General features: G+C 37.8%; 1 long non-coding RNA gene across 2 annotated transcripts; it reads left to right on the top strand.

The window, feature by feature from the left end:
- Window positions 1-3476: 3476 nt before the first annotated feature.
- On the top strand, window positions 3477-9708 carry LOC106904198 (uncharacterized). 2 transcript variants are annotated; one of them, XR_015765188.1, is made up of 4 exons: window positions 3477-4096; window positions 7084-7221; window positions 7962-8075; window positions 8150-9708. It is a non-coding gene; the product is annotated as an uncharacterized LOC106904198 (long non-coding RNA). The 2 variants fall into 2 exon arrangements; XR_001414841.2 differs by lacking the exon at window positions 7084-7221.
- Window positions 9709-23956: the final 14248 nt, after the last annotated feature.

Genomic DNA, 23956 nt, shown 5'->3' with positions numbered 1-23956 from the left:
TTTTTCCTGCGACTGTTCAGCAGTGTCAAAGTCCAGTCCTCGAGGGCCACTGTCCTGCATTTTTTAGATGCAATACTGGTCTAATAAACCGGAATCAAATGGTGAATTACCTCTTCAGTATGTAGACAAGTTATCCAGAATCCTACTAACGGCCTAATTATTAGATTCAGGAGACGCACATCTAAAAAATACAGGACAGTGACCCTCTAGGCCTGGAGTTTGAAACCTGCCTGTAGACCATAACATTTCTATTTATTGACCTTGGGACTTAATTTTGGCTTTTCGTTAGTTTTGACCAACCTCATTACACTTGATAAAGGTGAGTGCTTAAAATCTGCCACTCTGTGTGTGGAGACTCTTGGTTTTTCATTCTCAATTGGAAGTGAGCCCTCTACAGTAATAATCCTACTGAAGATACTATGGTATTTCAGTCTTCTTTATTTTCAAAATGAGCAATCTCAACTAAATAATTTGTAATGTTGAAAAAACTAATGAAGTAATTGGTCTGCTGCAGAGATGCAATTTTGCTTGTACTGTACTGTCCTGCAACAGTGAAACGTCTTACATCTGTCCGACACAGATGCGCTGAGGACAATTTTTTTTTTACAAATATATCCACATATTGCTCTTAGAAAAAAATGTTGTGTCAATGAAAAGGCTAAACCTTCACATCTTTCTAAGCTTCCATGGAGACAGAACAAAATGTGAAATGCTACTTAAAAATGGATTACATAATTTTTCTCATATTCAGTCAATCAAGTTCATTTATATAGCACATTTCAGCAACAAGGAGTTTTGCTATTAGAGTTTTGACTCATATTTGACCTTCTCCAAAATACAAAAAAAAAATATTTTCTAATGTATTTTACTCTATTGCTATGCTAAAAGTTGTGAAATAAAATTTATTGATACTAAATGTGGTTTATACAGGGAATACTGATACCCTGAAACCACTGTCTCCCATCACTCCTATCCCCTCACATACACACACACACACACACACACACACACACACACACACACACACACACACACACACACACACACACACACACACACACACACACACACACACACATACACACACCCAGTCTCACCTTGTGAAGCAAAATTGCAAGAACCAGCGGTTTCCTGTACTTTACCATTAAGGAGTCTATAAGGTGAATGGACTATTTCACTTCGGCACTCAGTTACAATCACGGTCGCTTTCATGTGCATCTCCTTACACTGTAGATGTGGTGTAGCACAGATGACTTTGGGGTTATTTTGTGTCTAGACGATCCAAAATAATAATAATTTTATGCCCTATTGAAAAAGATATTCAGAAGATAAACATTATGAACAGCCAAAACCATTTTCTTCCAGGATAACATTGATCATGTTTATGCTAGCAGAGGCAGATGCTGTCATGCTTACATTCACTTTTAAAATTAAAAGATGCCTGCAGGCATATCATTCTCATTGTGTATACCCACTTATGCAATCACGGGTGGGGTGTTGTCTATCCCAAGTGGTCACTGGGTGACAGGCGGTGCAGATAGAAGGACATATCAAACAAACAGCCACACACACACACACACACACACACACACTCATCCCTAGGTGCAAATTAGCAAAAATAAATTAGCCATGTTTTTGAACTGTGGAAAGAGAAAAGAAGTAAACATGCATGGGAAACGCCATTCAGAAAAAATCCCAAGGCTGGGATTCAAATAATTGACATTCTTGCTGTTTTAGTTTTAATCACTCAGTCAAGCTCCAGCTCCAGAATGTTCATATTTAGACACTTTTTAACTAGAAAAGAAAGGTTAGAGAAAAACTTAGTGCTTCCTAACAAAAGGGTAATTGCAGTGTACCTTTTTTGTCTTGGCAGTACTTCTTTTATTACTGAGAAAAATGTATGTGTTGGGGAAGAGAGGTTGTTCATGTGTTTCTATAAAAATATACAGTTGGTGCTATTTTTACTTTTCAAGAAAATGTATTTTCTGCGACATGTTTAGTGTCATTTAAAATGTACATTTCTGTTGTTGAATTATCCTGACCTTTGGACCAATGAAAGTAAATTACCCTGAACCCACAATTTTACCTGGGGTGCTTGTCTTGTGTATTTTCACTGCTTTCGCTGTTAATGTTAATTATATCCGCAGTCATTTAGAGGTTGATTGGATTCACAACCTTGATACCTGAGGCAGAAAGTGAAAAGTTAAATTATAGAAAGGTCTTAGAAAGCTCACTTTAAAGCAGATGAAGATGCGTCCTCACACTTTCAGGACGCATAGAAAAAATCACTACATGCATTTACTGCGATGTAAAAATATTAGCTTTTTACATCACATTTAAATATTTCAGATAAATACACAAGTTTTAAAATGAGACACTTATAAATGAGACACAAAAAGTTATTTTAAATTATGATTTTATTTATTAATAGGAAACGGCTCTCTAAGCCAACCTAACCTTGCTGAAAAAAGTAATGGCTCCCCCTCTTGAATTATGAATTAACTGTAATTAACAAGATTTTTGGGAAGCTCCATTTCACTAGCCATATTCACACCTGATTACTCTCAAACCTGCATAAACAAGAAAGTACTTAACCTGTCTGATAAAGTAAGTCCCTGAGATTTACCGGTCTTAAAAAGTGCTACAAAACTTAAAATAGAGAAATCATGGAGCAGCGGTGAACCTCAAACTAAAATTCCACCGAAAGAACATTGACCCACACATGAGCTCACAAAACCCCACTGTGGTCTAACTTGTCTCTTAAGGTCAGTGTGTGCTCACTACTTAAAAATAAGAAGAATACTGTGCCAAAATGTCATCCATGGGAGAGGTGCAAGGCAAAAACCACTGGTGATGAAAGAAACACAAAAGTCTGTCTCACATAAGACGACTTTTATAAGATTAAGATAAAATTAATGTGAAAACTAAAAGGATGATGTGTGCCTCTTGATGTAAATTTTACAAAGCATTTAATAAAAGAGCAGTGTGAATGGAGATTGTACTTTGATGGTCTGAACCTAAATCTATTCAAGAGGCTGTGTGTGAGGATTTAGGTTTCTGTGTTTTTTGGTTAATTTAGTCCCTGTGTCGTGTGCAATTCCAGTGCTACCAGTGTGTCTGAGTTCTTAGCCTCTCTGTTCATCTGTACTGCCTGGATTTCTGTTCTCTTTTTTGTTATTATCATTAAAACTATCGTCATTTTCACTACAACCTGGGTCCAAATAAATACAAAATAAGGTAAAAATATTGAATGAAAATGTTTAGATACTTAAGTAGCACATTTTTATAGGAAAAGTGTCAGAGAATATTGCCTACTAGCATAAGCTAAAGCTAATGTTAGTCAAAAAGTTCAAAGAAAGTAAAATTCACCTTTGTATCTGTGTAAAAAGGCGTACATCTTAAAACCTTTCTCCAGCTTACTTGTTGGAACTTCGGATCGAGGTACATCATTATTTGTTACCTTGGGGAAGCCCTGTAAGCACCAAGTGTGAAATGCAGTTTTCAGTAGACCGGAAGCGACCGAGCCGCTTATCCCCAAACGCGTAAATTGACGCGCAAAGAGCCCATTGGAGAACCCTCGCCCACTAAGCCAGACATTCCCCTCTCCGTCTCCAGCACCAGCCGCAATATCAGCCCCAGTAAGAGGGCCATCAGCTCCGTCCGAGCATCACAGTGATCCATCGCTGTCTACTATTGCTCTGCTCAGTCCTTCCTCCGAATCTACCAGCGAACTTCCGAAGCTAGCGGCTAGCCTCCCCCGACTTGGTCGCTAACGAGCCGGCGCTAACAGCTAGTTTCCACGAGCCAGAGCCTAGCTTCCTAGAATCAGAGCCAGCAGCGAGCGAGCACTAATTACCTGTGCTGTCTGTCGGCGGCGCTCAGGTCTTCCTCGTAGCTTCAGCCGACCTCCTGGGCTTCCTCGTGGCCTCAGCCGGCCTCCGGGCCACCCCCACGCTGCCTCCTCGTGGGTCTGTGCGGCCTATCGGCCGCCCTCCGCCGTCTCCTCTTGGGGTCAACCCGGCCTCTGGGCTACCAACCGGACCAGCTACGATGTGTCCGCATCCTTCGTCACCAGCCGCCGGACCTCTCCTGAAAGGTAAGCCTCCTATGTCGCCTCCCACCGGACCTTTTCGGCAGGCTCCGTTTGTTTTGGACTGAGTTGTTTTCTGTTCTTTGGACTACCTCGGTCCAGCGCCTCACCACCCACTCTGGTTGGGTTATTATTTTTTTTTTTTGGACATTGTTGGGCATCTGGTAGCTGCCCTTTGAGGGGAGGGTACTGAGGATTTAGGTTTCTGTGTTGTTTTTTGGTTAATTTTGTCCCCGTGTCGTGTGTCATCCCAGTGCTACTACCAGTGTGTCTGAGTTCCTAACCTCATCGTATTTTCACGTATCCCGGTTGGCCTGGAGATCTGTTTCCCACGAATACATTTAACCATCTTTGGAAAACTACAGTTTTTAATCAGGTTATTTTTGTCTGAAATCCAACTGATGAACTGAAAGAAATGTAAGGGTGACAACACAGCAAAAACTTTTAAGTACTGGTCAATTGGGGAGATTCAGATTAAGGATGACAGCTGATAAAGCAGCTAACTGTTAAACTTAAATTATTTTTTGTAAATTTTTGCAAACCCAAGCTCCCCCACTTCAGCTCGCTTATTTCTCCAGCACAGTGTAGCTGTTCAATTCTTTCATTTGAAACTGAATCATTAAACTGAAATTGCAAGAGGAGCTATAGTTTCAGATTAATGTTCTTCATAACAGCCTTGATTTTAATAATCTGACAGAATGGTTTTCTCATCTAGTATACATTCCGACATATCTTAGTTCATTCCATTAATGGAGGATATTATGTATAAATGTACTTCTCCTGTCGTGCCAGCTCTAAATTCAATTTTTCAGCTTTGCTTTCTATTCTTTTTAGGTCTTTAGTTTCCCAATTCCAAGTAATGTCTGACTAGAACTGCTTTCTTTTCAAAGTGCTAGTATGAGCACCCACATGAGCATCTCACATTAACTCTGCAGAGTCACTGTACAATTGCCTTCGAAATTGGTTGGAGCATTTTAACCCTCTTTCTGTTTTTGTTTTTGTTTTTTTTTGTTTTTCTTTGCTCAGAAATAATCCATAAATGCTCACTGGGTTGTTCAAACAGCTTGCATGTTTGTAGCAAAAGACTTTAATTTGTTGTGCCATTGTTGAATTTTAAATGTGCGTCTAGGTCCTCACAATAAGGTGTCAAGGGAAAATTATGCATGCACACTTATGAAAAGTAGCAGAATCGATGCTCTTACCTTCAGCATAATGGCATTTCAGTTGAAGTCAGTAGTGTTTCCCAGTATTCTGAATGGTGACAGGATTTGCAAAGAAGGACTTAAAAATTATGTTGTCTATCAACATATGGGGCTGCTGTCATTTTTTCCTGGCAAATGATGTCCTAAGAAACATAAATCAACTGAAGTTCTAATATTTAACATAATAAATGAAGCTAAAGTCTTAAGGCAGTCATTAGTGGTCCCACTATCTGTGGAGGAACAGACGTTTTCTTGTGCTTCAGTGGAGAAGAAAAATGTGAGAAAGACTTTATCAGTTATTTGGTCAATCAATAAACTTGTAAAACATAAATCACAATGTTGCTGCACTTGCAGCCAGCAACATATTAAAGAAATCCAAAAGAAACCCTCCCATCTTATTATTTTGTGTCCATAACAGCAGCTCAGAGACATCTTAGAGATTTTAAGGAGAGCCGTCGGCTAAATACGCTCTGGAACAAAGCCTGATAATCCGAAAAAAGAAGCTCCACTGAAGCTTTATCATATTCAGAAATCAAACCATTGGGTGTTATTAAACCCAATCTGGGCAGAACACGATGCAGTGAGATTGACAGCCATGTTGCCGTGACCCTCTGGCCTTCTTTCTGTTGTCTAGCAACACAGGGGGAGCCTTCATTTACACTGCAGTTTTTCTTCGTTGTAATTGCAGCGGCGTGCAGCTATATGCTGGCTGGGTTTCGGTTTAGTGTTTCGTTATTAAGGATTATCTTCAGCAATCAAACAGGTCACAAGATCATACTTTGCTTTGACAGGATGTGGAAATGTGAAATGCGCTGCGTGCTTCTGGTTGTGTTAGAAAATTAACTGAGTAAGTGCATTACATTTTCATTTGATCCTTGCATGAAGTTTAAAGTAAGCTGATGTTCAGAATACGGAGTTTAGAACTCTCATCAATATCGACTTCAAATTCACTTTGTGTGATAAACAATTTAAGTCGAGCATTAATTCCCCAAAGTGGACCGACGATGTAAAGCGCAACTTCAATAATTATCAAAATCATCAGATTTCAAGCTCTGAAGGTCAACTAATCAATGTTTGGATGCTACTGTATTCAATCTGTCTGTGCCTGGCAAGCTAACACCGTGTTGCGAGCTCTCTGCAGATGTCAGCCTGATGTTTTGTCAACATAAACTGTGCAGATTAATTAGTGAGCAGGCTGTCATCTTCTCTACCGTCTGCACTCGGAAAGATCATTAAAGCGGATGTCTGGACTAAGCTGAGACATCTGGTAATGCCACACCTTCCTTAGATGTATGCAATACCATGTAAACCTTTCAGAATATGCAAAAGGGGGACGTGATGCAGGTCTCCTTTCTGTCGTAAAAAGATGAACGTTTGCTGACTTTGAAATCACTTTGGGATGAATTGCTATGCAAATTATTGTTTTTGATTGATGAACCACTGAAAATTGGAGTTTAGGTTTGAGATTTTCCCAAAATAAAATTGAAAGTCGTCCTGCACAGTTGGTAGCAGCAAGAAAGTTCTTGGTTTGAATACCAATGTGGGGCCTGCCTGGTGATGAACTGGCAACCTTACAAGTCATGCATTAGTTTGCGTCCGTTTTCATAATAAAGTACTAAAGTTTGCATTGTTAAAAAAAAAAAAAAAGGAATTCACTTTAAAAAAGCAGTAGGAGTTGCTGAAATTGCTTAAATTGCAATGACTGTTTTATTATCAACAAGAAATGTATGATATTCCGTTTTCAAAAATGACAGGATTATGAAGTAATTTTGTTTTTCTACCTTTTTGCAGGGAAAATCTGGCAAGCTGTGCCCCTGAACACTTTCAAATTGAGGTCTCGGGTGTTAATTAGCTTGTTTGGGTTGTGGGTTTCCTAAGAAAGTCCAGCTTGTTAGACTCAGGAGACGGCCAGAATGCGGAATACACGAGGTAGGTGTTGCAAGCGTGTTTAAAGCTTATAGCAGCTTTAATGATGGAGTGTGCAAACACACATACACACAAAACTGAAAAAAAAAAAAAAAAAAAATCCAAGGCTGTCTCACACTCCAGAAGGAGAAAACACTCATCCAGTAATGGATGTCCATGTGTAAGTTGGGATGCAGAAAGGCAAACTGGCCGAGAAAAGCGCAGATGCAGACAAAAGCTTGCTCTTAGATGCAGTGGGCACAATGATTACTGGCAGAAAATACAGTGAGCAAACAAGCGACGGAGTCAAAGAGAAATAAGGCCAAGAATAAAAAGGCAAATGTGCTTCATAAAGACAAACAGAAACTGAGACAGAAGAAAGAGGGAAAAGTGCTCAAAACACAACTTCAAGGCAAAATTACCATAGTGAACGTTTCAACACTTTTAGACATTCATTCAATAAATTAGAGTATTGAGTTAGAGCACATTTATTTCTGGAACTTTACAGTAATGTGGGATTAATGAAAAGTATGTGGAATGCAGGCTCAGCGGTTGTCTGTTTAAACTGGTACTTTTCTCACAAATGGATCTCATCTGAACACATATTCTATCTCCCTGGGTATAAATGTAGTTTTGCAAATCTGGTAAAAAAAAATTTCTTGCATACATTTTAAAGCATTCCCATCCTATAGTTGCTCTGATTGTATGCTGTGGGCTGTATTCCTCCTGAAAGGCGCTCTAATGTTTTGCTGGTTTTCTTCCAGGATCTCTTTGAACCTGCGGAAGAAAAGTAACCTACATGATGCCTTTTCCAGTGGAAAAAGTCCAGTTTTGTGCAGCACGTCATCTGCTTATCTGACTCGTCTCTTACATGCTTTGTAAGGATCAAATTTCTGGAACACAAAACAGTGTTGTGTCATAATATGTATTTTTACTCTGTGGTTCTCTGCAGTTCCTGCTGAGCCTCATGACTACTTTTTTGGAGTCAGTAAAAGAACCCAGCCTGCCAGTTGGATGGGAATGTCTTGGTAGGTCTCCAGTTATGGCACACTCTTTCCATTATTGGATGATGACTTGAACAGTGCTCCGCAACTTGTTTAGAACTTTGGATATTATTTTATGACCTGATCTGCTCTAAATTACTCCAAAGCGTAATCCCTGACCTGCCTGGTGTGTTCAGTGGTATTGATGATGCTGTTTGCTCACAGATGTTCTCTAACAGTCCTCAGACATTCACAGAACAACTGCATTTATAAAAGGGTTATATTTAATCCTGTCAGAGAATAAGGGCAAAATGAATGTAACACTTTTCACTTTTGTCTGTTAAATAAAAAGTTAGTTTGTAACATAAAATTGTAATAAAATAGATGGAAGTTTACCACAACAAAATTTACATATGTATGCAGCCATGAATCCACATACTAAATTAAATTTAGAATGATCAGAGAAAAGTAGGCTACGTTTTGTTTTTTGTTTTTGTTTTTTGTTTTTTTGGTCATTGTAGGAAAACGCTAAGATAACTGGAGACAGATTTGAATTAGTCTCTGGTGGGTGGAAGAGTTTTAACATCACTGCAATCAACAATCAGCCTTCAAGCATTTTTTGAAGATGTTTTTCTTTCTCGAATGGAAAAAAAAAAAAAAACATCCTTGTGAAGACAATACAGTTAAGATGCCAAGTCTTTTCACGTCACCATTCCATGGTTCGTAATACAATGAGAGAATGGAAGAATACTGGAGGTCGAGTGGAGGTGTAGAGGCAGAACGTTTTAAAAAGCAAATCAAAACACTTTGCTGTGTTTCCAACCTGACTGCAAAAAGACAGGAAGGTTCTTCAGTCTCTGGTGTTGTGTTTTACTGCTGCCACTCCACAAATACCAGTGCTCAAATCTGACATTGAGGCAGCAAAATTGAAATTATTGGGCGGAACAAACAACTTGATACACAGTTGAAACAAGCTGGATTGGTATTGAATTAAATGTTGTACGTTTTGTCTGGAACGGAGAAAAAGAAATTGACAATTTTTAATGGAAAGTACTTTTAAAGACACAAGTGCAATAGGACATTTATGCTTCAGGCCGCCTCATTTCCTATTCAGAATCATGAAAAATTTTACTACACCATTTCCCTGACATTTTGACTTTTGCGTATGGTGAACAAAATACTCACAGTAACTGAAACTTTAGCACCTTTATTATCATAGCGTAGGATAGCAAAGTTGGTAATTTCAGAGTCCCGAGGTGATCGAGGTAAGTCATAAAATAAACAGCACCAACAGGGAAAAAAACCCCAGAAGGAATAGCAATAATAAGATAACATAAAACAACAATAATAATAAAATTTCAAAATGAAATCAATGTGCTTATTTAGGAAAAAAAAAAAAACTTATTCAGCAACTCTGACTGTGATCCTCATATAGGGTTGAAACTGACCTCATGACTCATTTTCAGCTCTTTTCACACATGAAAAAAAATGTCAGTTATGTCAAACACCATTATGTTATTCAGACAGCAAATCTCAGACAGCCTTATGACTTCATTCAGACAAGTTTGCTATAGAATGATAGACACGTCTGACATTTTTCAAGAGGAAGTATTTCACCAAAGTCAAAACGTGTCATATTGTTACAACAGGTTATACGAGTAGGCCAAACATCAAGTGTTTTTTTTTTGTTTTTTTTTTTAAGAACAGAAACGGCTGCTGTGATATCTCTGACCTGGACTTTGTTCTGTTAATACTACAATATTGCTTGAATGTCCTCTTGCACGTTGTTTCCCAAGTTATGAACATTCTGATGCATTTGCATAAATTTGTTATTTATATGGTGATCTATTGTAATTCTTGGCAATCGGGAAACGTCAAACGTTTATTTGACACAGAGACGCTTTAACTGTTGCAGATCTAAGCAAAGTTTTCTCTTGTTTCCCGGACTTCAGTGCAATGAAATACTATGTAGCCGCTGTAGCTAATTATTGAACGGATTGAACCATTTACTGCAGGTGAAAATTAATGGGAAGCTTTTAGAGCTAGCTTATTCATTTAATAACATGATCTGTCAGATTCTTCTGAACCTCTGATTATATGCCAGATTAACCCACCACTGCTGTGCATGTCTGTCCTTTAATGGGGCTCCTGCAGCTCACACTTTTGCTGTGTTGAAAGGGATTCGCTCAGTATATGTTATTAAGTTCAATTCAGTCAGACTGCTGTTGCACAATGTTAAAGGAAAGCAACAGGGTGCTCAATCAAACATGAAAATGACATGTTCACTTGCCGTCTGATTAAGGGAAAGGAGTGTGTGACTGAGAGAGGCTTTTAAAGGACAACCCTCACATTTGCATAATTAGAAAGAAAAGTCTTGCAAATCTAAGATGGAAATTTGGAAGCCATCCATCCATTTTCCCCCCCCGCTTATCCAGGGTCAGGCTGCGGGTATCCTAAGTATAGGGAGGTCAGACATCCCTCTGCTCAGCCAGTTGGGTTAGCTCCTCCGGGGGAATCCCAAGGCGTTCCCAGGGAAGTCCCTCCATCACGTCCTGGGTTTTCTTTTGGGTCTCCTCTTGCTTGGACGTGCCCGGAAGACCTCACCAGGGAGGCATCCTAACCAGATGCCCGAGCCACCTCAACTGGCTCCTCTCGACATGAAGGAGCAGTGGCTCTACTCTGACTCCCTCCATATCTCTAAGAGAAAGCCCACCCTACACCCTATAAAGAAAACTCATTTCAGCCACTTGTATCTGTGACCTCATCCTTTCCGTCATGACTCAAAGCTCATAAGCATAGATGAGGGTAGAAATGTAGAGGGACTGGTTAATCAAGAGCTTCGCTTTTGACTCTGCTCTCTCTTTGCTACTACAGACGGGTACAGCACCGACTTCACTGGATACTCTGCGCTAACCCACCTATCAATCTCCCATTCCGTTTTTCCCTAATTTGTGAACAAGATCCCGAGATACTTGAACTCCTCCACTTGGGGTAGGAACTTTTTCTGGCTCAAGATCATGGCCTTGGATTTGGAGGCTCTGATTCTCATACCAGCCGCTTCTCACTTGGCTGCGTACCGCTCCAAAGATCACGTCTCAAAGAAACTGATGAAATGTGAAATATAAGTGAAGAAAGGAATGACAACACAGGGACAAAACAATTTCTATTTGTTCTTCCCTACCGCTTTGTATCTGGTTTCTGTGGAATTCAGCTCCCCACAGGAGCGAAACCATATATTGCAACAGTGACCAAATTAGAATTTAAATTTGAAGGTTGAATTTCTTGGAGCAATTAATGAATTAAAAAAAAGTTTTTCCAATTAAAATGGAGGTTATATAATTGCACTTACCATTCAAATGCTACAGAAGGCATAACAAATGATTTTATTTCCACTAATACTGTCATCATCATCATTAGAAAATTAGTTATTTGTGTATGTCGACTTTTCTATTATTAATTTCAGTGATCTCCCTCTTCATTACCACTTCTTGGATAGAGTAGGAGGAAGAACATTTAAAATTCTTCTTTATCCTTACATCGGTCAGCTGGAAGATTTTGATATGGCTGAATTTCAGAAGATGTTGGTATTACTTAATTATGAAATAGGACGGGCTCTGACATGAAGCAAACGACATTCATTATGTAATAAAATACCCGGTTTGCCTTTTTTGTTTAATGTAACACATTCTTGACACAAAAACTATCCCTTTCATTACCAATATGTGAGTCATGTAAAGATTCTGACATTAACTTTTCCATAACAAAGTGAAACAGAATTATCAAGTGCATCTTTGTGCTATAAAGTTCCATAAACCTTTGAGATGTCATAGCTTTTTCTAAAAAAAAGAAAAGAGAAAAATAAAAAAAGAAATCATTGCCTTGATGGGGAAAAAATGGTCTAGACAGCATTTAGCTTTGATTGCAGCATATATTTGCTGTGGTGTGTTTTCAGTATTCAAATGCCACAGCACTTATTTACATCTAAAGCTACTTTTCATTTTTTCATCAAGATTTTATTCAAATGACGAGCAAGTCAAACACTTTGTATCTTTGAACACATTTTACTGTAGCGCAGTAAAAAAAAAAAAAAAAAAAAGGTCCAGAGCTGTGTTATGCCATTTCATTCTTAACTTCTTAACAAGAACTAGTTTTAAATTAAGTTTAGTCAGGTTGAAACAGTGATGAAAATTCATAATCTTCTAGAAATCTTTTGCTTTAGCCATTTTAGCTAAGCTTACAGCTCTATGTTGATCTAGTTTTGTTCATTTATCACTGCCTCTGTTTTATTATCTTCTGTCTTTCCTCATGTAAGCTACTTTTTGTAAGGTCTGAATTTCTAAAACACCTGCTCTTATTCACACATTTTAATAGTTTCACCTGTTTTGCCCTTCAAACTATTATAGCACAGACAGATGATCAACAGTAATACCAAATAGCTGACAAATACTGAAATTGGAGTTGTCTTGGGCGAATGTGCTCATCGCACATTTTGTTTTGACAATTTTGTCATATCAAAAATAAATTCAGATTCCAGATATATAATTTGAGTCATATGAAATTTGGCTCACCATCTTATTTTTATTTAGAAAAGGATGGTTACATATTTAATCATGTCAAATTCAGTACCTCTCTTTTTCTTCCAGAAGTGTTGGAAACAGAAGTTAAAAAAATAAAAAAGCTGCAGCTCCTATCTGGATGGGCATTTCCTCTCTGATCCAGTAATGAGCAAAGTTTGGCCACTAAAAACATTTAAGTGTAACATGATTGGCCTGAGCATTCAAAAAGACGGCATAGCTGATCTTAAAGTGAAGAAAAGACACATAGGACTAAAATGCCAATATTGAACCTAGCAAAGCTGGACTGTCTCTGCTGAGCCACCCAGGTGAGCTCAGTCTGCACCTTGAAGGAAACTGGGGTTTCCACCCCCCCCCCCAATCTCTGTAAACTGTGTACGTCTTTTGTTCACTTCCAAAGAGAGTCCCATTAAGCATTAAGATGAGCTGTATTCGCTTGATTCTCCACAAGCAACAATGTTCTGTCCAAAGTTCTTTGATTTGTGAACTCCACTCATAAACAAGATTTTTATACTACACTGATCCAGCCAATTCATGAGTAGCAATGATGCCAGATGCTGCCTGAACCATTCTAACAACATATGGCCCTGATAAATTTCTGATTGTTGCCTGTGAAATAGTTTGTGTTCTTTTACTTAAACCATTTTAATTGAAACACATAAAATAGATTAATTAACTTGGAGACAATTTATCTCTCAGAGCCCATTAAGTTTTTTTCTCTGTTCTGTTTAGTTGTTCCTCAAGACATTTCTTATATTTGTAGTTTTTTATTTTATTTCTTTTTATTTTTAAGGACTTACTGCCATCTATGCTGGGATACACCAGGCTTGTCAGCCAATTCACTTGGAGATTTCTCACTGAATTGCATCTTTGAAATCTGTAAAACTTCAATCTTTGCGGCAGGCTGCAACAAATAGCAAAAAGTTGAGGTGTGGTCGAAATTTGTTCTTTACCAAGTTGTCTTATATGTGCAAACACAAGAGTGATTTATCTTTTGAGTTAGGCGCTGTGCTTGAATGATTTATATCGGTGTTGGTGGCCCAAAAACAACAAGCGAAAATACTACCCTGAAAATTGTGTGGCTGATGGAAGTGGAAAAGAGCGTAAAATAAACCAGAGTCCAAACTGTGGAGGAGCCTCAGAAAGCCAGCAAACCTGTCGCTTGTAACTACTGAAACTTGAGGGAAGTCCATCAAAATGACAACACAAAATAAACAAAACCAAAGATGCATAAACTACATATGTCAGAAGATAAAGAGTCAGAAATACACAATGTGACATCCATTTACTGTTTGCTGCACAGGTAAGGAGAAAACACAAAACAGGCTGGACATCGAGTGTGACCTCTGAGTTGCTACAATGACTCGGTGTTGCAGACTCTCATCTAAGGCAAAACCCATGCTCAGATCTTCAGTTAATTTCTGAGGATTTAAATTTGTGATGTTGGTGTTGAATCTCACATTAAATAAAGTGTTGCCCAAGTGTTTAAGTATTTAGTCACTGACATGCAACAAAACTTTTTAATTTGTTTAAAATAATATTTTTTTTCCTAAGAAGTCTAGGTTTTTTTTTTAATGTTTGACAATAATTTTACTTGCTGGCAGAAAATTAGCATGCTCTAGCCTTGAGTATCATTATCCTTGTGCCTCAGTTCTGCTATGTTCTACTTCCCATGTTTTGTAGTTTCATTTGTGTTGAGCAGGTTCTGTTACCCTTTTGATGTAAGGTTTTAGTTCTTGTTTGCATATATTCCTGTAGTGTCGGTCCAGTCAACTTCTTCTGTTAAGCTCCTCAACTTTGCCTCGTCTCGGTTAATTTAGTTCATCTTTTTCACCTGTGTTGCCTGATCAGTTATCCTCCTCATCTGTCTTTCATAGTATTTAAGTTGTAGTCATCCCTCTGTCCAGTGAGGGATTCTTGTGCATTTATAGGTCTGTACTTTTGTGAACGCTGATGTCCAAGTCAAGTTTTTAAGTCATCATTTACACTTTGGTCTGTCACAAAAAAGTCCCAGTAAAATGCAGTGAGGTTTGTGGCTGTGATGTGACACGGTGTGAACACTTTTACTTGACATTATGTGCAGGTAAATTAGGTGTTTGACAATTTCCATGAGTAAGCATCTACTAAAACGAAACGGTACTGTTTCAGCAGCATTGCTATACTGAAGTTTAGAAAATCTTTATGGCACCATGTTGTTTGTTGCATGTAATTCCACAGATGAAAGATATTCTTTGCTGCTTTTTGCGGTTGCTATTAAAATCACGAGTTCTGAATCACGGCTCCTATTACTGTGAATCAGCTACAGCCTTATCTTCATCATCATGTTCTCTCAATGTTATTGAAGAAAATAATCAATTTCATCTTTACGGCTGAAAAGGATCTAAGAAGTCTCTTTTCATTTGAAATCATGATTCTTTTCTGTGGTGGTTCATTTGCCAAAACATGCATTTTACTTCATTTTGTTTCAAAGTTTGGTTTGTCCTTGGGAAGACATTTTTTTTTCTCTCCATATGCCACATTTCTGCAGTAATTGCTCTTTCAGCCCTTCTGTGTTCCAGTCTCTTCAGGCTGTAGCGTGTCTAGACAGCCTGCGAAATTAAAGCGGTACATTAATAGCACGGCAGGAACTTCTATCAGTAACCACGCAACAGAATTATTTTTTTTTTCTCTGCGCTCGTTCTAACGCACATGTTAAGTCCAGAACATGAAACTTGATTGAGACATGACATTTCGATTGGTGCTTACATTTGCAGCACCCTGACCACATTCTGAGTTGACATCTGTGTTAATTTAGACAGAATATAAATGTTTATTTTAGATGCATTTAAGACTTCAAATGGATCTTCAAAACCATCTCGGCGCCATTCTCAAAACGGAGGACTTTAAAACATGTTACTGAGGTGATGACTAAACCACGTAAGGTCAATATCTGCAGCTTTTAGTTGCACCTGGTTTTATGCTCTGCAAGGCCAAACAACGTGTGCAGCATTGTTCAGTGTGAATTTTTATTCTCTGTTATATATTATTTATGAATATAATCCCTAAACATCAGCTGACACTAAGCATTAAGCACATTCTTTTATAACCAGTCAGAAAAAGGTTTTGATGTTAAACTGCCGCAATACCTTGCCATAAATTTTTAACTGCCTTAAATGAAATTGCCCACAGCATCAAGTACTTTGCATCTTGCAATTCGAACCACATAATTTTGGATGTGTTCATAAATAATAATGTTCGAACCTGCTGGAAAAAGAGAAATTTGCGTGTTTGTGCAATGAATTGGTTATGTCACTAGAATTTAATAAAATGAGACATGGCTTTAACTACAACTTCTATGAAAATAAAAAAATGAGACCGTAGTAAACAAAGTAATTGATATAAGCATATATATATATATATATATATTTTTTTTTATTTGTGTAGATTGTGGTGAAAACAATGACCTGGAGGAATCTTATATACCTTTTTTACCCCACACCGTTGATGTATTCATGTATATAGGTATAAATATACCTACTATATTTTGCTGAAGTGCAAGGTCCTGTGGTAATACTAATCCAATTCAAATTGGCATCTCTGTGATTTGGACAGAAATGGATGTGTTATCCGAAACATAATTAGGCCGTTTTTGATTTCTTGGCGCATTTTTATTTGCTTGTGGCTAAGAATGGAGGCTACATTGGAGTGGATTAAAAACCATTTAGTTTCTGGGCCAGCAAAACCCTATCGACCCATAATGTACAGCATCAACAAGAAAAGGCCAAAGAAAAGGAGCAAAATCGAATCCAAATGTTGGGTCACATCCTGCATTGCACTGAGTGTGAAGAATCATATTTTTTTGTTTGGAGCTGTCTATTATTCAGCAGGCTAGCGCTGGCAGCAGTCCATTAACCAAAACAATTGCGTAACTTTGAAATTACGAAAATAAATTTGCTTAATGCAAACACGCCATTTTAAAACATTTTTTAAAATTATTTTTAAAAAATGCTTTATTCAAGCGCATCAAAATCCATGTATTTCACAAAAAACGGTAATGGAAACAGTTTTTTTTTTTTTTTTTTTTTTTTTTCATTTTATGAGCCGCGTGATCAACAGCCGGATGCCATTACTCACGATGCCAACAAAGACGACAGAAAGTTGTTGGTGGAAAGTTGTTTTTGTTCGTTTTGGACAATGTGCATCTAGCTCCACCAGAGCTCACAGCATCACACAGTTCATAAAAAGTTGTATGTTGAATCCAAAATTGCAGACTATAATTTCCCCAAAACGCTGCATATGTAGCCGCTCCCAAGAATAAGTGGCTTGCTGCTCAAACACTAGAATAAGACGCAGATGTCTCTTCTTATGGCAGATAGGTGATGAGCTGAATTATAAATACATTTCATATAACTGTTTACATCCATCAGTGCCATGATTTTTAATGACTTTTCGTGTGAACAAGTTTATTCATGTGTGATTTTAAAAACAAATACATTTCATTTCATATTTATGGAAACACCGCAACTGCAAAATTGTTTTTTTTTTTTTTTTTTTTTTTTTTTTTTCTTTTTTTCCGTCATTACCAGGAACTCTGCAAAGATTTGTTGGTTATTAGCGGACATTCCTACTTGCTTCTGGCAATCGCAAAATAGCAAATTTTGTTTCTGCTTGGTGGCATGCAAAGGTTTGGCATGGCACTTTCTAGTGCACCTTTCTTTTTGGGAAGCAAGCATGCCTTGGTGAGAAGTGACCAAGGCTCACTGTGAGTGCAGCACTATGATCTGGCGACATGCGGATGCAGCAACCCTGTATTTATGGAGTAGGTAGATAATGAGAGCAGCTGGCCTGGCCTCAAGTCGCTGCCTCTGCAATCAAGCACAAACAGAGGAAGAGGAGATAGAGTAAGCAGGCATAACTGCCTCCACAGAAGCATGGTCCACAACACCGAAGGATTAAAAGCCAACAGACATCCTGATTTCTAGTTGATCTGGGCCAAGATCTGTTTGCACGCCATTTGTCAAAGTCTTTCTGTCCGATAGATAGGACTTTGAAAGGGTTTCCCAGGTCACTGCAAGGAAAAATGGCAAACTGTTTCTTTGCACCTAGCTGTTGATCAGAGGTAAAGTGTGAGCTGCTAAGAAGTAAAATTGGACGATGAGAATGATAGCTTGGTGACAACGCCCAGTAAAATGTTTTAGATAATTTTACATGCACACAATGTGGGAGCTCTTGGTGCTTAACGCTCTGCAGCTGCAGCTTCCATGGGCCAGACAATTAGTCATTTTAACAAAGCTTTTGGAACATCTATTTATTTGCACATTGGCCCCCTTTTATGCATATTTAGGCTACCAGAGACGTTTTAAAAATATATGTATGTTATGAATTACAAAACATGAGTAACTGGTGCTTGATACCAATGGTTGGCAACCAATTTTAGGCACAGACAATGATAAACCACAATATGTTAAAGTTAATAGTTAACTATTGTAGACATCAAAGGTCAAGAGATCAAGATTGACCAACAGACTAAGTGCTAACATTGGAGAAATGGATGTTTTTCCATTTGTTCAAAATACAGTTTGACTTTGAAACACTCAAAATTCATTTTCTCATTGTCTTTTGCATGCATTGCACAAACTACTGTCCTAGTCAGAGACAAGGATGGGAGGGAAAATTAGGGGGAAAGCAGGAACAACTCATCGCAAAAGACTGTTGCAAGGCCTGGAAAACCAAATCAAGATAACACTAAAGTTAAGCTGCAAGGAAAACGTATACATTAGGGACAATTAGGTCTTACTTAGAATGCACTGCAAATCCCCATGGAATATACAGATTACAATGAACTGTGTCATTAACAAATGCATGTAAACAGATGTTTGATGGAATTCATGTGTTTTCTGTTTAGTTTGGTAAATTAACTGCAGAAAAGGTGTTTAGGGGTTAATATCTGTCTCAGGATTTGCCATATGTAGAGCTGGCTAACAGGAAAGAGAAGATTGTTGTTTCCATTGTTTAGAATTCATTATGTGTAAATAAAAACAAAGGGCTATTATTTTCCAGAAGTCACAGGGGGGGCACAGAGATGCGGTTCGGCTAAATGATCATTCTGATTGTGTCTGCTGTCACGGAGAGTCTCACTTATTAATGGCACCACCTGAGAAGATTTAGTTTGGGCTGCCACTCTGCATTGGCGCTGCCATGAGTCAGCAAGAGAAGACAATGAATTCTCACCGAGAATGCCGAGAAGAATCAAGAGATCAGGACAGAGCGTCTGTGTTGCATATATCAGAGAGGCATGCAGCCACCTCCGTATGGTGTGGGATAAAGCAGGCTTTAGAGCTGTGATTTATTGAGTGAGCGGAGAGGCCTGACAGGCACGGCTCTCATTAGACAGACATAGTTTTAATTAGTGGGGACATAGCAGTGATGCAGGTGTTTACATTTGTTAGGAAAACTACGCCGAAGCAAAGGGGCTTACACAGCTCCCCTAAATACAGAACAGGATGTATTAGATGCTCCCATGACCTCAGAGAAATTTAACAAGGAAAATTGTTGGTAAAGAAAAAAAAGTTATAAGAACTATTTTTGTTTTTCAATCTCTGAAAGTATCAATGATACACTGGAGATGTTTTTTTTAACTTTGCGTGCACTGAAGTAATGGCAAGTAAACAAAGTCTGCAGATGTGCAGATGTGTGTTTAATACTTATCAAGGAAATCCGTATTGATTAACATGAGAATTAAGCGTTTATTAATGTTAATTACTTTTAATGAAGGGAAATGTAGGGAAAAATGCCAACATAAGTGTCTCCAAAGCTGTACACAAACTATGAAATATTGAAGAATATGGATTGATATGAAATATTCATCCCCTCTTCATGGATCAGACCTGACAAGTGTTGTTTAATTTATGCTCCTTAGCACCAGTAAATTCTCACATTGTAAACAAAGTAAAACCAATCCGATACTTAGATATTTGGCTTCCCTAGTCCCATAGCTCTGTGTAGTACATACTCAAAACATTAGAATGTCATTGGAAAATGTATTTATTCTAGGAATTTAATTTATTGACTGCCATTTTGGAATAGCGGACACCGTGAAAGACAGTGGAAGTGTTTGCAGATAGCCTGTTGTCCAGACAAAAAGTCTGATATAGTATTAGGCTTGAATAAAAGGTTAACCTAGCAGTCACTAGAAGAAGTCAGCGTGTTTCCATGACAACAAACAGGGGTCTGATACTGTAAATGCAATCTGGATCACCGTGAGTAGGCATGTGTCTATCAGTGAGGCTGCATCTGTCATGCGTATCCCAAACTTTTGATTGGTAATAAATGTAATGGGTGCACCATCCCCTCAAAAAACAGCTTTCAGACTTTGTGTTGTGGTTCCCAGGTTCAAGAATTCCCATTCAGAACCTAACATTGTCATGCTTGTGATGTAATTGGACCCAAGAGCATAAAACTAGACAGGTGTCTCTAGTAACTATGGTCAAGACTGCCTGCCTCTTATGATCCCCGGCTTTGTTTTGCCAGTATGCGCCACAGCATTACTGATACAAATGTTCTTTTTTTTTTTTTTTTTTTTTTTTTCAGAGTTGTGCACCATGTTTTCTCTGTGACTGTCCTTAGAGGAAACTGACGGTGGAGATTTACTTCCATAGCCATAAATAGTCTGCACAGACCATCAAGAGATCTGCAGTGTTATAAAAACTGCTCAACTTCTGTGTGCCATATAACTCAAGCTAAACTATTGTTTCATTCAGCATGATGTGTATAGACATTTCAAAGGGCAGCCAACATGGGGACGGTTGTGCAAGGGCTCCCAACACTTATAGGTAGCGGAATGTCATTACTGCCAAAAATTGTAGCCATATACAACTTTTGGCAGTAAGCCAACACATGGCGTATGGGTCTTGTCGAAAATACCAGAAGATGGAGAGTACACGCACATAGCATAATAAAAGTTGTTAATCTATCACAAATAATACCTCTCAGCAATCTCTTCTGTATTATGCAGTCGGCTGTGTCAGAGAAACTGTGATCCCTAACTTTATTATATATTACTTAAACATGTTTTTTAACTATGCAAAGATAAATATATTGTATAACATTAATGACTGTATCGTGCTGAGAATTACTACACTTTTGAGTGTTGTGAATATTTCACAGGGGATGTAGGTGGGCAGTTGGAACAGATCATTATAATTGTATTTTCAGTGGGAAAACGTCTTTCCACATGCAAATTTTCAACATACAAATTGCATTTTCAGCATCAAATATGTATTCAAAGATTCCACCGTGCCACAAAAACAAACTGATACCTTAACAGATATTTAATGTCCAGTTTCCATCTGAATCTAAAATAATATTTCTATTAATTTCATAAATGAGCAGTAATGTTTGCTATGAAAAGGAAGGCAGAATGTGTCTCACTGTTTTGTTTTTTTTATAGGATAAATACAAGTTCAGCAGTAACAAATGTAACATTTTGATGAAATACTCATTGTCTGTCAGAGGCCAGTTATTAACATTTATTCACAACACCTGAAAAGGTCAAACATTCATCAGAGTCAGATTTTTCTCATGTTTTTTGTCAATATTGAACCCCTCTAATTAGCGCTTAGCATGATGAGCATTGTTAAAATGGTTAGCATTGCTAACAGCACCCCCTGTGCATTCCCAGTGGATTTAGTAGGCCTTTGTGCTAATTGTACTTTCCAAAGAATGTCAGCATTCGGTAAACCAGCTTGTTCTATCACATAGTCTTTCAATGGATGAAACGGAGAACCTTGCTGCAATGCAACCAGTTTCCAGTTATTTACTGAAGTGAGTGCCGAGTGACAGCCTGAATGAACAGCCGACATACATCTGTAGAAAAACAGACTTTCCTTTCTAGGAGCTTCTTGCACCTATTGTGCTCCTCTGACTTCATTTATATACACTTTGTTCATTCTGAATTTAGTCCTGGTAGTCCTTATGTTTGATATGTCTGATCCATACACTGATGGAAAAAAGATCGAATGAACTAGCTCTAAATTACTACTTCTACTGGTCCTATTCATAATAGTTTTTTTTTTCATTTCTATATTCTATATAGGTGTTGTGTAGTGAATTATTTTCATTTCTTGAATTAACTTTTTACTTCACTGACATTTTGTCTTTTACTATTTTGCACAGTTGCTAAGACATGTCAGGTCACATTTACATCCTGAGGATTAAACTAAAACTGTAAAACTTCTAAACATCTCATATGTTCTTAAGTAAAAGTGAAAGTTTTTTTTGTTACATTTATTTTGTAATATTCACAAGGGATGCAAACATTTCCAACCTAGGAATTTTCTAAAAGCATTGTTTCTTAAAGCGTATACATTTTCTTAAATGTTATGTTTATGTTTATATATATATATATATATATATATATATATATATATATATATATAGTGAAATCTTGGTACTACAAAAAAAGCTAAAAGATTAGGTACCTATAAAGGTACCTAATCTTTATGAAGAATCCTTTTATGAAGGATTCTTCATAAAATTGAAAAACATTATTGACAACACTGACCATGCTCTTCATGAAACCGTTATGCAACATTAGAGGCGTCACTGTTATACAAATCACAACATCAGACCCTTCCAGCCCACAGCCATTAGCATCCACAACCACCATTTGAAAAAACGTGAATATGAGTGACAACAAAATTATGTTTTCCATTTGGGATTAATAAAATATTTGAATTGAATAGAACTTTATCAAATAAGGAGCAACTATGTTGGCTCGTGAATATTTTTGGACACCAACAGCATTCAGACTTTTAGCTAAAACTGAAAACTTTCTCTAAAATGATCAACAACCGTAAGAAACAGAAATTCACTTGACTATGGAAGACAGTCTTGAATGTGGGGACATTGGACAAATAATAATAAAAAAGGTTGGGCTGAATATCTTAAAGTAATGCAAGGTAGAATTTATTGATTAAGCTGAATCAAAAAGATGCCAATTTTGAGGGCAAGTGCTGGAAAAGTATCAAAGAAGATGTTAAAAGGTTGCCGTTATGTAAGTGTGCTTTAAATTCTGCAGACCAATGCAGCATGAAGTGCTAGACTGCTGCCAGGAGAAAAGAGGACATTTCCAGCAGTACTTGCTCAGAGTGCAGAAAAAATATATGAAAACCATTTCTCTCATTAAGTCAAATCTAGGCTAACAAGTGCTGTTCAAGTACGAGGTACCAAGTGGCTAATAAGTACCACGATGCTCTTTCTAAATTAATACTTTATGGTTGCTTCAAACCATAAATACCCCATGGTGAGCTAAGCTTAGCAGCAAGCCCAGTTCTCTAAAACCGAGTACAAGGCAAAGTTTTCAAAATAATAGGGGAATGCTATTGGTGAAAAGCCGTGACGGTGCATATGATTTGTGGTACAACCAACACGAGCTCTGGTGAGGCAGATGCTGCATCTAGGTAGATGAACTTATCCAGAAAAAAAAAGCATAGCTTTGTTTTGCCAATTATATATCAAGACCAAAGAAGATGAAGGTTTAACCACCCAATACATAAATGTTTTGGATGCACAGAGGCACCATTACCATGTTTGGTTTGAGAGCTCCATTAGATTATCTTTGGGCTAACACAGGGTTTGTATTGTATGGCATCTTGCAGGAATGTAACAAGATCTGAGATGATCTTGACAGCTTGTGATATTAAAATTCAACAATATTTCTCGGTGAAGTGCCGTCTCACCAAGCCTTATCCAGTTGCTGTCAGCACGACTTTGTCCAGTAAAATAAGCATTGAAATAGACAAGGACCGTGATTTGTGAACACTGTAAAAAATGGCATGTCGTTCGCGGCTTATATGTTGATGCTTTACTAAATATCTAGTTCATCAAGGTTGTTATCCAGCGTGGAAAAGGTATGAGAACTTACAGTTCTTCTTCTTCTTCTTCTTCTTCTTCTTTTTTGTTTTTCCTCAATGAATCTGATTATTTGAAACTTCTCAGATCTGTAATTTCATCAGTTTGCATCTGCCTAAGCAAGTCATTGTAATATATGCGGTGCTGCAGTCAAACAAGTTTGAATAGCTCTGCTGGCAAGGCATATATGAAAGCCTGGCTGTGATTGAAATAAGCCTTACATAAGAATGTGGGAGGGATGTCTGTCTGCTCCCTATCTCTGTCATTACATCTGTGTTTATTAGACTGTGCCTGATTAGGTAATGTCGTTCT

This window comes from Poecilia mexicana, unplaced genomic scaffold (genome assembly GCF_051168715.1).
Source record: "Poecilia mexicana isolate PSO_F unplaced genomic scaffold, ASM5116871v1 scaffold_14, whole genome shotgun sequence".
Lineage (NCBI taxonomy): Eukaryota > Metazoa > Chordata > Actinopteri > Cyprinodontiformes > Poeciliidae > Poecilia > Poecilia mexicana.
This window is presented reverse-complemented; position numbering and strand designations above follow the sequence as displayed.